The sequence below is a fragment of the Mastomys coucha genome, unplaced genomic scaffold, assembly GCF_008632895.1.
Source record: "Mastomys coucha isolate ucsf_1 unplaced genomic scaffold, UCSF_Mcou_1 pScaffold1, whole genome shotgun sequence".
Taxonomy (NCBI): Eukaryota; Metazoa; Chordata; class Mammalia; order Rodentia; family Muridae; genus Mastomys; species Mastomys coucha.
In genome coordinates this window covers 53,640,900-53,648,970 of record NW_022196891.1, presented here as the reverse complement: position 1 = coordinate 53,648,970, position 8,071 = coordinate 53,640,900, and the positions used below count along the sequence as shown (strand labels likewise).

Below are 8,071 nucleotides of genomic sequence, written 5' to 3'. Positions count from 1 at the left end.
GCCCATGCCCACAGTGCCACACCTACTCCTAATAGTGCCACTCCCTGGGCCAGGCACACACAAACCACCACAGTCACATGATTGAATTTCTATAGATAAGTGTAATATCATAGTTACTAATTGTTTTTATATGTAGGGAGCAGGGTCTGAACTGATGTGTAAATCTCAGGAGAGGGAAAAATTGGGGTGTTTAGTTTTTGCATAATACACAAAGAGTGTAATATAGCGCATGTTAAGTTGAGGCTTGTGGATAAGAATGGAAGACTTGGAGTTCCAGCCCTCGTGACACCATCTATTGCTGACACCAGGATATTTATTTTTGCAATGGCATTTGTATAGTTTTGCTTTCAGTCAAGATTTGTTTGGTTAACAAATGGGGGAAGGACTTCCAGAGTTGTCTTTGGCATCCTCAGGCCTCTCTTCATAAAGAGGTTCTCTTCAACCTTTCCTCTCTAAGTGTCAGCAGCCAGACTGCACCAGGGCTGTGAAGGAGTCGCGGGGTTGGAATGATGGGGTTTAGTGACAGACTCTCAGCTGTTTAGACATACTGCACGTGGTTGCATTCTAATGTGCTCTAGAGAGTGACGTTTATGCAAAGGGGGAAGAGGCAGACCTGGAAAGAATCGCTCTCCTTCTGTCCATTATTCCTGCTCTTACTGTAGTCTGGGTTGTCTCCTTTGCCTGGAATCCCACGCATTAGTTTTCCACTTTTTTTCTTTTTATGTTAATACTTCTTAGACACTGAGAAAGTATTATTGAAATCTGTCATCATTATCACATATTATTGTCCTCTTTAGATTTCGCTTTTTGAACAGCTGTTTTGTTTTGCCAAGAGGGTTTTCCGCTGTCGCTGTCGCTTTCCTTCAGTCTCCCAAGTGTAGGGATTAGAGGCATTCGGCACCAAGCCCAGTTTTCACACAGGGCGTCCTGCTTGCTAGGCAAGCATTCTACTGAGCTAGATTCCCCAGCCATGGGTTGTAATCATTCTAGGTTTTAATACAGCTGTTAAAAAAAAATTACGTTATTTAGCTTAAATTCAGAAGTGTGTCACTGTCCTGGTTTTAATGCAGGTAATGCTGATCAGTAAATAAAGTGTGTTTCTCCACTTTAATGTTTTGTGGAGTCCGGATGAGTAAACTGTGACCTTTCAGTTGCAAGGGCTTTGAAGGCCTGTCAGTGTGGCCGAAGAGCCAGGCCAGCCTAGGAGCTTTCTGCTTCCCCGAACCTGTGTTGAATAAAAGTTTCATTTAATTCATTGGGTCCTTAGTGGTTCATATATAGGTTAAAATTTGAGGTACAGCTTATATACAGGCTAAAATGTGAGAAAATAGCTTTTATTTATTGAGATGCTCTGCCCTCCCCTCCCCTCCCCCCTTTATTTTTATTTTTTTGAGGCAGGCTATAACCCAGGCTGGGCTGGAACTTCTTATGCAGTTGAAGTTGGCCTTGAACTTTTGATTCTCCTGCTTCTACCTCTCAATCACAATCTGCTGCGATTGTGGATATGTACCACCATGTCTAGCTTGAGACACAGCCTTTAGTGTGGTGCATGTCCTTTGGGGCGTGAATGAGAATCACCTCTGAATGAAGAAATTATTCGGTACAGCAGCTTAAGATCTTACTCAGAATCTCTGTAGGGAGGCCCCGAGGTGTGAAGTCTGAAAAAGCCTCTTGTTGGTACTGATTTCTTTTTTAGGTCAGATACCACTGCAGGGAAGAACTTTGACACCTAACTTCGTTATACTTCACCAATAAAATTCCACAGGCATAGTGACACATGCCTTTAAATCCCAGTCCTCAGGAGGCAGAAGCAGATGGGTCTCTGTGAAGCTGCATTGAGCCCATGTCTCAAAAACAAACAAAAAAAGATAATTGTCGGGGGAGGCTGTAGAGATGGCTTAGTGCTTAAGAGTGTACCACTCTGTGCACCCACTAATGGCTTGCAGCCATCCCAACTCCAGTTGTAGAGACTCTGACTCTGACTGCCTCAGGCACCAAGCATGCACATAGTACACAGACACACATGCAGGCAAAACATTCATATACATAGAGAAATAAATCTAGGGTCTAGAGAGATGGCTCAGCGGTTAAGAGCACTTGCTGCTCTTTCAGAAGACCCAGGTTCAATTCCCAGCATCCACTTGTCAGCTCATAACTGTCTATAACTCCTGTCTGTTCTAGGGGAATCCAACTCCCTAATACAGACATATTCAGTCAAAACACCAATGTACTTAAAATAAGAATAGATTGTTTTTAAAAAACTAAAACAAAACAAAACTTGTATGTATATGTGACAGAGACAGGGAAGCCTGCCAGGGTTACATAGTGAGACTGTGTCTTAAAAACACTCGAAGTGGAGAGAGCTGCTTATGTAAAGAGTGGTACATACCTGAGTGTGGTGTGGGCTTTCTGGAGTGTCTTAGGGTCCTTATGGGTGATCTCGGTGACGTTGATGTCCTTCAGAGAATTTCTCGGCCACTTCTCTCCTCTTTTCCAGTAAATGAGATCATGTGGTTTCCTGAGGTGCCTTGGTTACAATTACAGTCTGATAAGTAAAACCATAGGTCATAAAGGTTGCTCAGGACTGAAGACCTGCTTTTACTGGGAATAAACTTCACAGTCTTGTGTTTTGAGATTGCTAAAAAACTGTAGATTTATATCTAGGAAGGGAGTTTATGTTCTTTGGCCTAGTCTGGTGATGTTTGAATGGCCTTTCTTGTTTTTTTCTGAGACAAGGTTTCTCTGTAGCCCTGGCTGTCCTAGAATTCTGTGTAGAGCAATGTGGATCCGCCTGCCTCTGCCTTCCAGGCACTGGGATTAAAGTCTGTGCGACCATGCTGGCTGTTGGAACATTTTTATTGGAGATGTCTCTTCAAGGGATATATTCTCTCTGTCAAGCAACCTTTACTGAAGTTTTTAATCTTGCTGGGATATTTTTTAAAAGATTTATTTTTATTTATTAATTTTTGTATATAAGGGTATGTGCATCTGTGAGTGCAGCTACCTAAGCGGGTAGAGGCAGGAGAATCAGCAGGTCAAGGCTAGTCTCATTTACATAGCAAGTTTGAGGTTACCCTCAGATAACTGAGACCTTGTTAGAAAACCAACACACACACACACACACACACCCCTGAAAATTCCTAAGCTTAACTCTTCTGTGGATCTAGAGGTGGCTTTCTTTTTTTCTTTTTTAAGAGTTATTTATTTTTCTTTTATGTGCATTGGGTTTTGCCCTCGTTAGGATGTCAGACCCCCTGGAACTGGAGTTATAGACAGTTGTGAGTTCCATGGAGCTGCTCAGAGTTGAACCTCCGGAAGAACAGTGCTCCTAACCCCTGAGTGGTCTCTGCAGCCCTCCACAGATAGCTTTCAGATGACTCTTAGGCTTAATCTCTTCTCGGCAAGCAGGGTAACGCTAGGGTGAAAGTAGTCTGCTTTGGGAAAAAGTGGGGAAGGTTATAAAAAGGCTTGTGTATATGTGTACCACATGTGTGCGTGGTACCCACAGAGGTCACAAAGGGCACTGGATCTACACCACATGTGTGCTTGGTACCCACAGAGGTCACAAAGGTCACTGGATCTACACCACATGTGTACTTGGTACCCACAGAGGTCACAAAGGGCACTGGATCTACAGATGGTTGTGAGTTACCATGTAGGTGCTAGGAATTGAACCTGGGTCTTCTACAGAGTGCTCCTAGCCACTTAACCTTCTTTCCAGCAATAATCAGAATTTTAAAGTCAGTCTGGCCTTCAGTAGGCAACAAAACCTTGCTGGTCACTGCCTGAGCATTAGCTAAATCTGTACTTGCTGCAAACAGACAAATGTTCTTTATAAGAGCTGAAACCTAGGGGCTAGTGAGATGGCTCAGCAGTTAAGAGCACTGACTGCTCTTCCAAAGGTCCTAAGTTCAAATCCCAGCAACCACATGGTGTGACTCACAATCACCCGTAATGAGATCTGATGCCCTCTTCTGGTGTGTCCGAAGTCAGCTACGGTGTACTTATGTATAATAATAAATAAATCTTTGGGCCTGAGCAGTCAGGGACTGAACAAGCAGGGTTGACCGGAGCGAGCAGAGGTCCTAAAAATGCAATTCCCAACAACCACATGAAGGCTTACAACCATCTGTACAGCTATAGTGTGTACTCACATATATAAAATAAATAAATAAATCTTTAAAAACAAAAAAAAAAGACCTGGCAGTGGTGGTGCACGCCTTTAATCCCAGCACTTGGGAGGCAGAGGCAGGCGGATTTCTGAGTTCTAGGCCAGCCTGGTCTACAGAGTGAGTTCCAGGACAGCCCAGGTGACACAGAGAAACCCTATCTCGAAAAACCAAAAAAAAAACCAAAGAACTGCCGCCTATAAAATCACTTGTCACCTCGTAGCACTCCGTGGCCATCAGGAAGAAGAACACTTAATGCTTCAAGCTTAAGTTTTTGAGTGTTCCCAATGCTGTGTGACTCAGAACGTCAGAAGAGGTGGCTTTGTTAGGCTCAGTTATGGACTGGCCATGTGACAATGAGCATGACGTTTCTTTGAGTTAGCTTATTCATTTTGAAAGCAAAAATGGGACAAACCCTTGCTGTTTTTTCACTGGGCTTTGGTTAACTTACTGATGTGGGATGCATTCTTTACAGGTTATCAGTGGAGTAATTGACTATGTATATGGATCAGATCTTGACACTGTTTGCAGTGGTTAGACCAGAGTAATTGGCCTATCTGTCACCTCGCAGTTATACTTTCTATAGATTGGTAGTGAGTGTCAAGGTAATGGGTTAGCAGTTCAGAGCCCACAGTGGTGCCACACAGTAGGGTAGGGAGAAAGGTAAGCCATCTTCGAAGGACTTGCTGAAGGAAAACTGTGCAGGAGTTGGGTCACAAGGGCTGAATGGATCGCTGGAAAGAGCTGGTGCTTAGTTTAAAGTATTGCATCTCAAAGTCAGGATTTTAGTTTTGCATTTTGCTATTATGTCTAAACCAAATACACTGTCATATGTCTTCCATTTCAGTTTTTTTTGTTTCGTTTTTTTGTTTGTTTGTTTGTTTGTTTGTTTTTGTTTTTCAAGACAGGGTTTCTCTGTGTAGCCCTGGCTGTCCTGGAACTCACTCTGTAGACCAGGCTGGCCTCGAACTCAGAAATCCACCTGCCTCTTCCCAAGTGCTGGGATTAAAGGTGTGTGCCACCACTGCCTGGCCCATTTCAGTTTTTAAAATTAATTTTTAAGTTAATACACAAAGAATGGGTTTCTTTTTCCTTTGTTGTTATTATTATTATTATTCTGTATATGATGTACATGCGTGAGTGTGGGTGTACATAGCATGTGTGGAGGTCAGAGGTCAATGACAGTATGTGTGGAGGTCAGAGGTCAGCTTTGGGAGTTGGGACTTTGGTCTACTCTGGGTTCAGGTACTTCAGGTACTGAAGACAGATGGTTGAGCTATCTCACAGCACTTGTTGCTTTGAGACAGCATCTTACTCTATAGCCCAGGTTGGCCTTGAACTCTAGGCGATCTTCCATCATGCTCTCTACTGCCCCCGAGATCACTGTGCTGTGGCATGTGTGTGGTGTCAGAAGACAAGCTTTGGGAGCCAGTGTTCTCCTCCTACCATGTGGATCCTGGGAATTTGAACTCCGGTCTTCAGTCTCGGCTGGAAGCACCTTTACCAGCTGAGCCATCTTACCATCTCCAGCCCAGGTGCTTTTTGTTTTTTGGTTTTTTTTTTTTTTTTTTACTTTGTTTGTTTGGGTTTTCAAGGCAGGATCTCTCTGTGTAGCCCTGGAACTCACTTTGTAGACAGGCTGGCCTTTAACTCAGAAGTCTGCCTGCCTCTGCCTTCCGAGATTCAGGGATCAAAGGGATGCATCACTGCTCCCGACCCCCACGTCAGTTTTTCCTCTTTTTTTTTTTTTTTTTTTTTTGGTTTTTCGAGACAGGGTTTCTCTGTGTGGCCCTGGCTGTCCTGGAAGTCACTCTGTAGACCAGGCTGGCCTCGAACTCAGAAATCTGCCTGTCTCTGCCTCCCAAGTGCTGGGATTAAAGGCATGCGCCTCCACTGTCCGGCCAGTTTTTCCTCTTAAGAGGGCACCCACCCTAGCTCTCTGACTTGGAGCAGCCGTTCAGTCACTACCAACAGTCCTGACAGGGAAGTCACAGACTCAGAAAGGCCAGAGGTGGTTTGAAGCGCGTGGGAGCTGGCCTGGCCTGTGAGCAGGCTATCTGTTTCTTCTCACCAGGCTTCCTGGTTTACTTTCTGGATGAGGTAGGTGTGGTGAACCCTGAGCCACACATCTTCTTATTCCTCATTTGACTATCATGCTTGAAGGGTTTCTGAAACGCTTCCTTTCTGGAGTAGAGTCTGTGTTTTTCTTATTTTGACAGTTTTGTACTATGTCATAGAGGCAGATTGCAGATTACCAATTTACCTAGAAGTCTTATTTTATAACTTTTTGTTTTATTTTTGTTTTTTTTTTTTGTGGTTTTTCGAGACAGGGTTTCTCTGTATAGCCCTGGCTGTCCTGGAACTCACTCAGGCAGGCCTCGATCTCAGAAATCTGCCTGCCTCTGCCTCCCAAGTGCTGGGACTAAAGGCATGCGCCACCACTGCCTGGCTTTTATAACTTTTTAAAAACCCTTATAAAGTAGAGTGGGGTGTTACCACCTATAATCCTACAGTTTGTGAGTTTGTATGCAGGCAGATCAAGATTCAAGGCCAGCCTGGGCTATGTGAGATACTGTTTGAAAACAAAACAAAGCTTTACTTAACTTGGCAAGTGTTAGTAATCCAAACTGAGGCAGGAGGATTACTGTGAGTTTGAGGTCAACCTGAGCTATGTAGTTACTGAGTACAACCTTGGACAACACTGATTTACCATGCAACTAGTAACCTAGAAACTAAGTATATAATATCTGACTTTTTGCAAAAAGCAAATTAAATACAATATTGTAGAGAAATGTGAGCTTGACATTTGACCAAGGTTGTTAAAGACCCAGGAACCTAATTGTGTTTTTTTTTTTAATGGAAAAATCATTTTAGCATATGCTTACCATCATTTTTCCTTATTATTTGGAACCATCTATCTATCTATCTGTCTGTAATTAAACATACAATAAAATATACAAAATACATATACATAAAACATATGTATGTGCATAAATAAATGAATTGTTTACATGGCATTACTGATGTCTAATATTGCTGACCCAAGCCCTTTGGTTTCGCCCCTGCTGATTCTCTTTGGTTTGTAAGCTGGAGACACGTCTCCTTTGTGCTCAGAACTCTGTCTGTTAGAACCGTGGAAGGCCTTGGCTGATTCTGTGACCTTCCTGGGAGGAATTGTATTTATCTCTTGGCAGTCTAGGAACACAGCTTGTGTTTGCTCTTAAACAGACACACTCTGAGGTTTTTGAGATAACAAAAGTTTAGGTTGCAAAATCCACTGGAATGTTGTAAGTCTTGAGGGGAGTCTGCCCTGGCCTTTTGAAGGAGAGGCAGCATATTCCTTTCTGCTCCCTTTGTTTCTGTCCAGGACACTGAGGACGGGTCCCTGTGGTCCTTAGGGCTAAGGTAGTATTCTGTTAGACTTCCGAGTCTAAAATCCAAATAGGCCCTAGGTTTTGCCATTCTGTAAAGAGCCAGACCTTGGGTCCTGCTTAGTGAAAGGACCACATGCTGTGTGTGGCCACAAGTGTGCAAAAGCTCTAGCATTTGGCAAGAATCCATGTGTTTATCACATGTCCCTTAGGGTTCTAGTTTCTTTTTGTCTTTCACTCTGTGGACTTGGGCTGGCTTTGCAATGAATTTTTTAAAAGATCTTTTAAAAAGTTTAATTGTGGATTTATGCACATGTGAGTGCAGGTGCCCTGGGAAGCTATAATGTGTCAGAAAACCTGGAGAGGGACAGGCGGAGAGAGAGCACAGCCTGACTGAGGGTTGAGAACCAGCGTGGGTCCTTTGCAAGAGCAGCAAACACTCAGCCACAGAGCCTTCAAACCAGCAGTCCCAGCAGTGAGCCTTCAAACCTGCAGTCCCAGCAGTGAGCCTTCAAACCTGCAGTCCCAGCA

The 8,071-nt window shown here is 43.6% G+C and overlaps 1 protein-coding gene across 2 annotated transcripts in view; it reads left to right on the top strand.

The window, feature by feature from the left end:
* Positions 1 to 8,071, top strand: part of Soat1 (sterol O-acyltransferase 1) — a 50,605-nt gene that overhangs the window by 9,553 nt on the left and 32,981 nt on the right. The window lies entirely within an intron of this gene.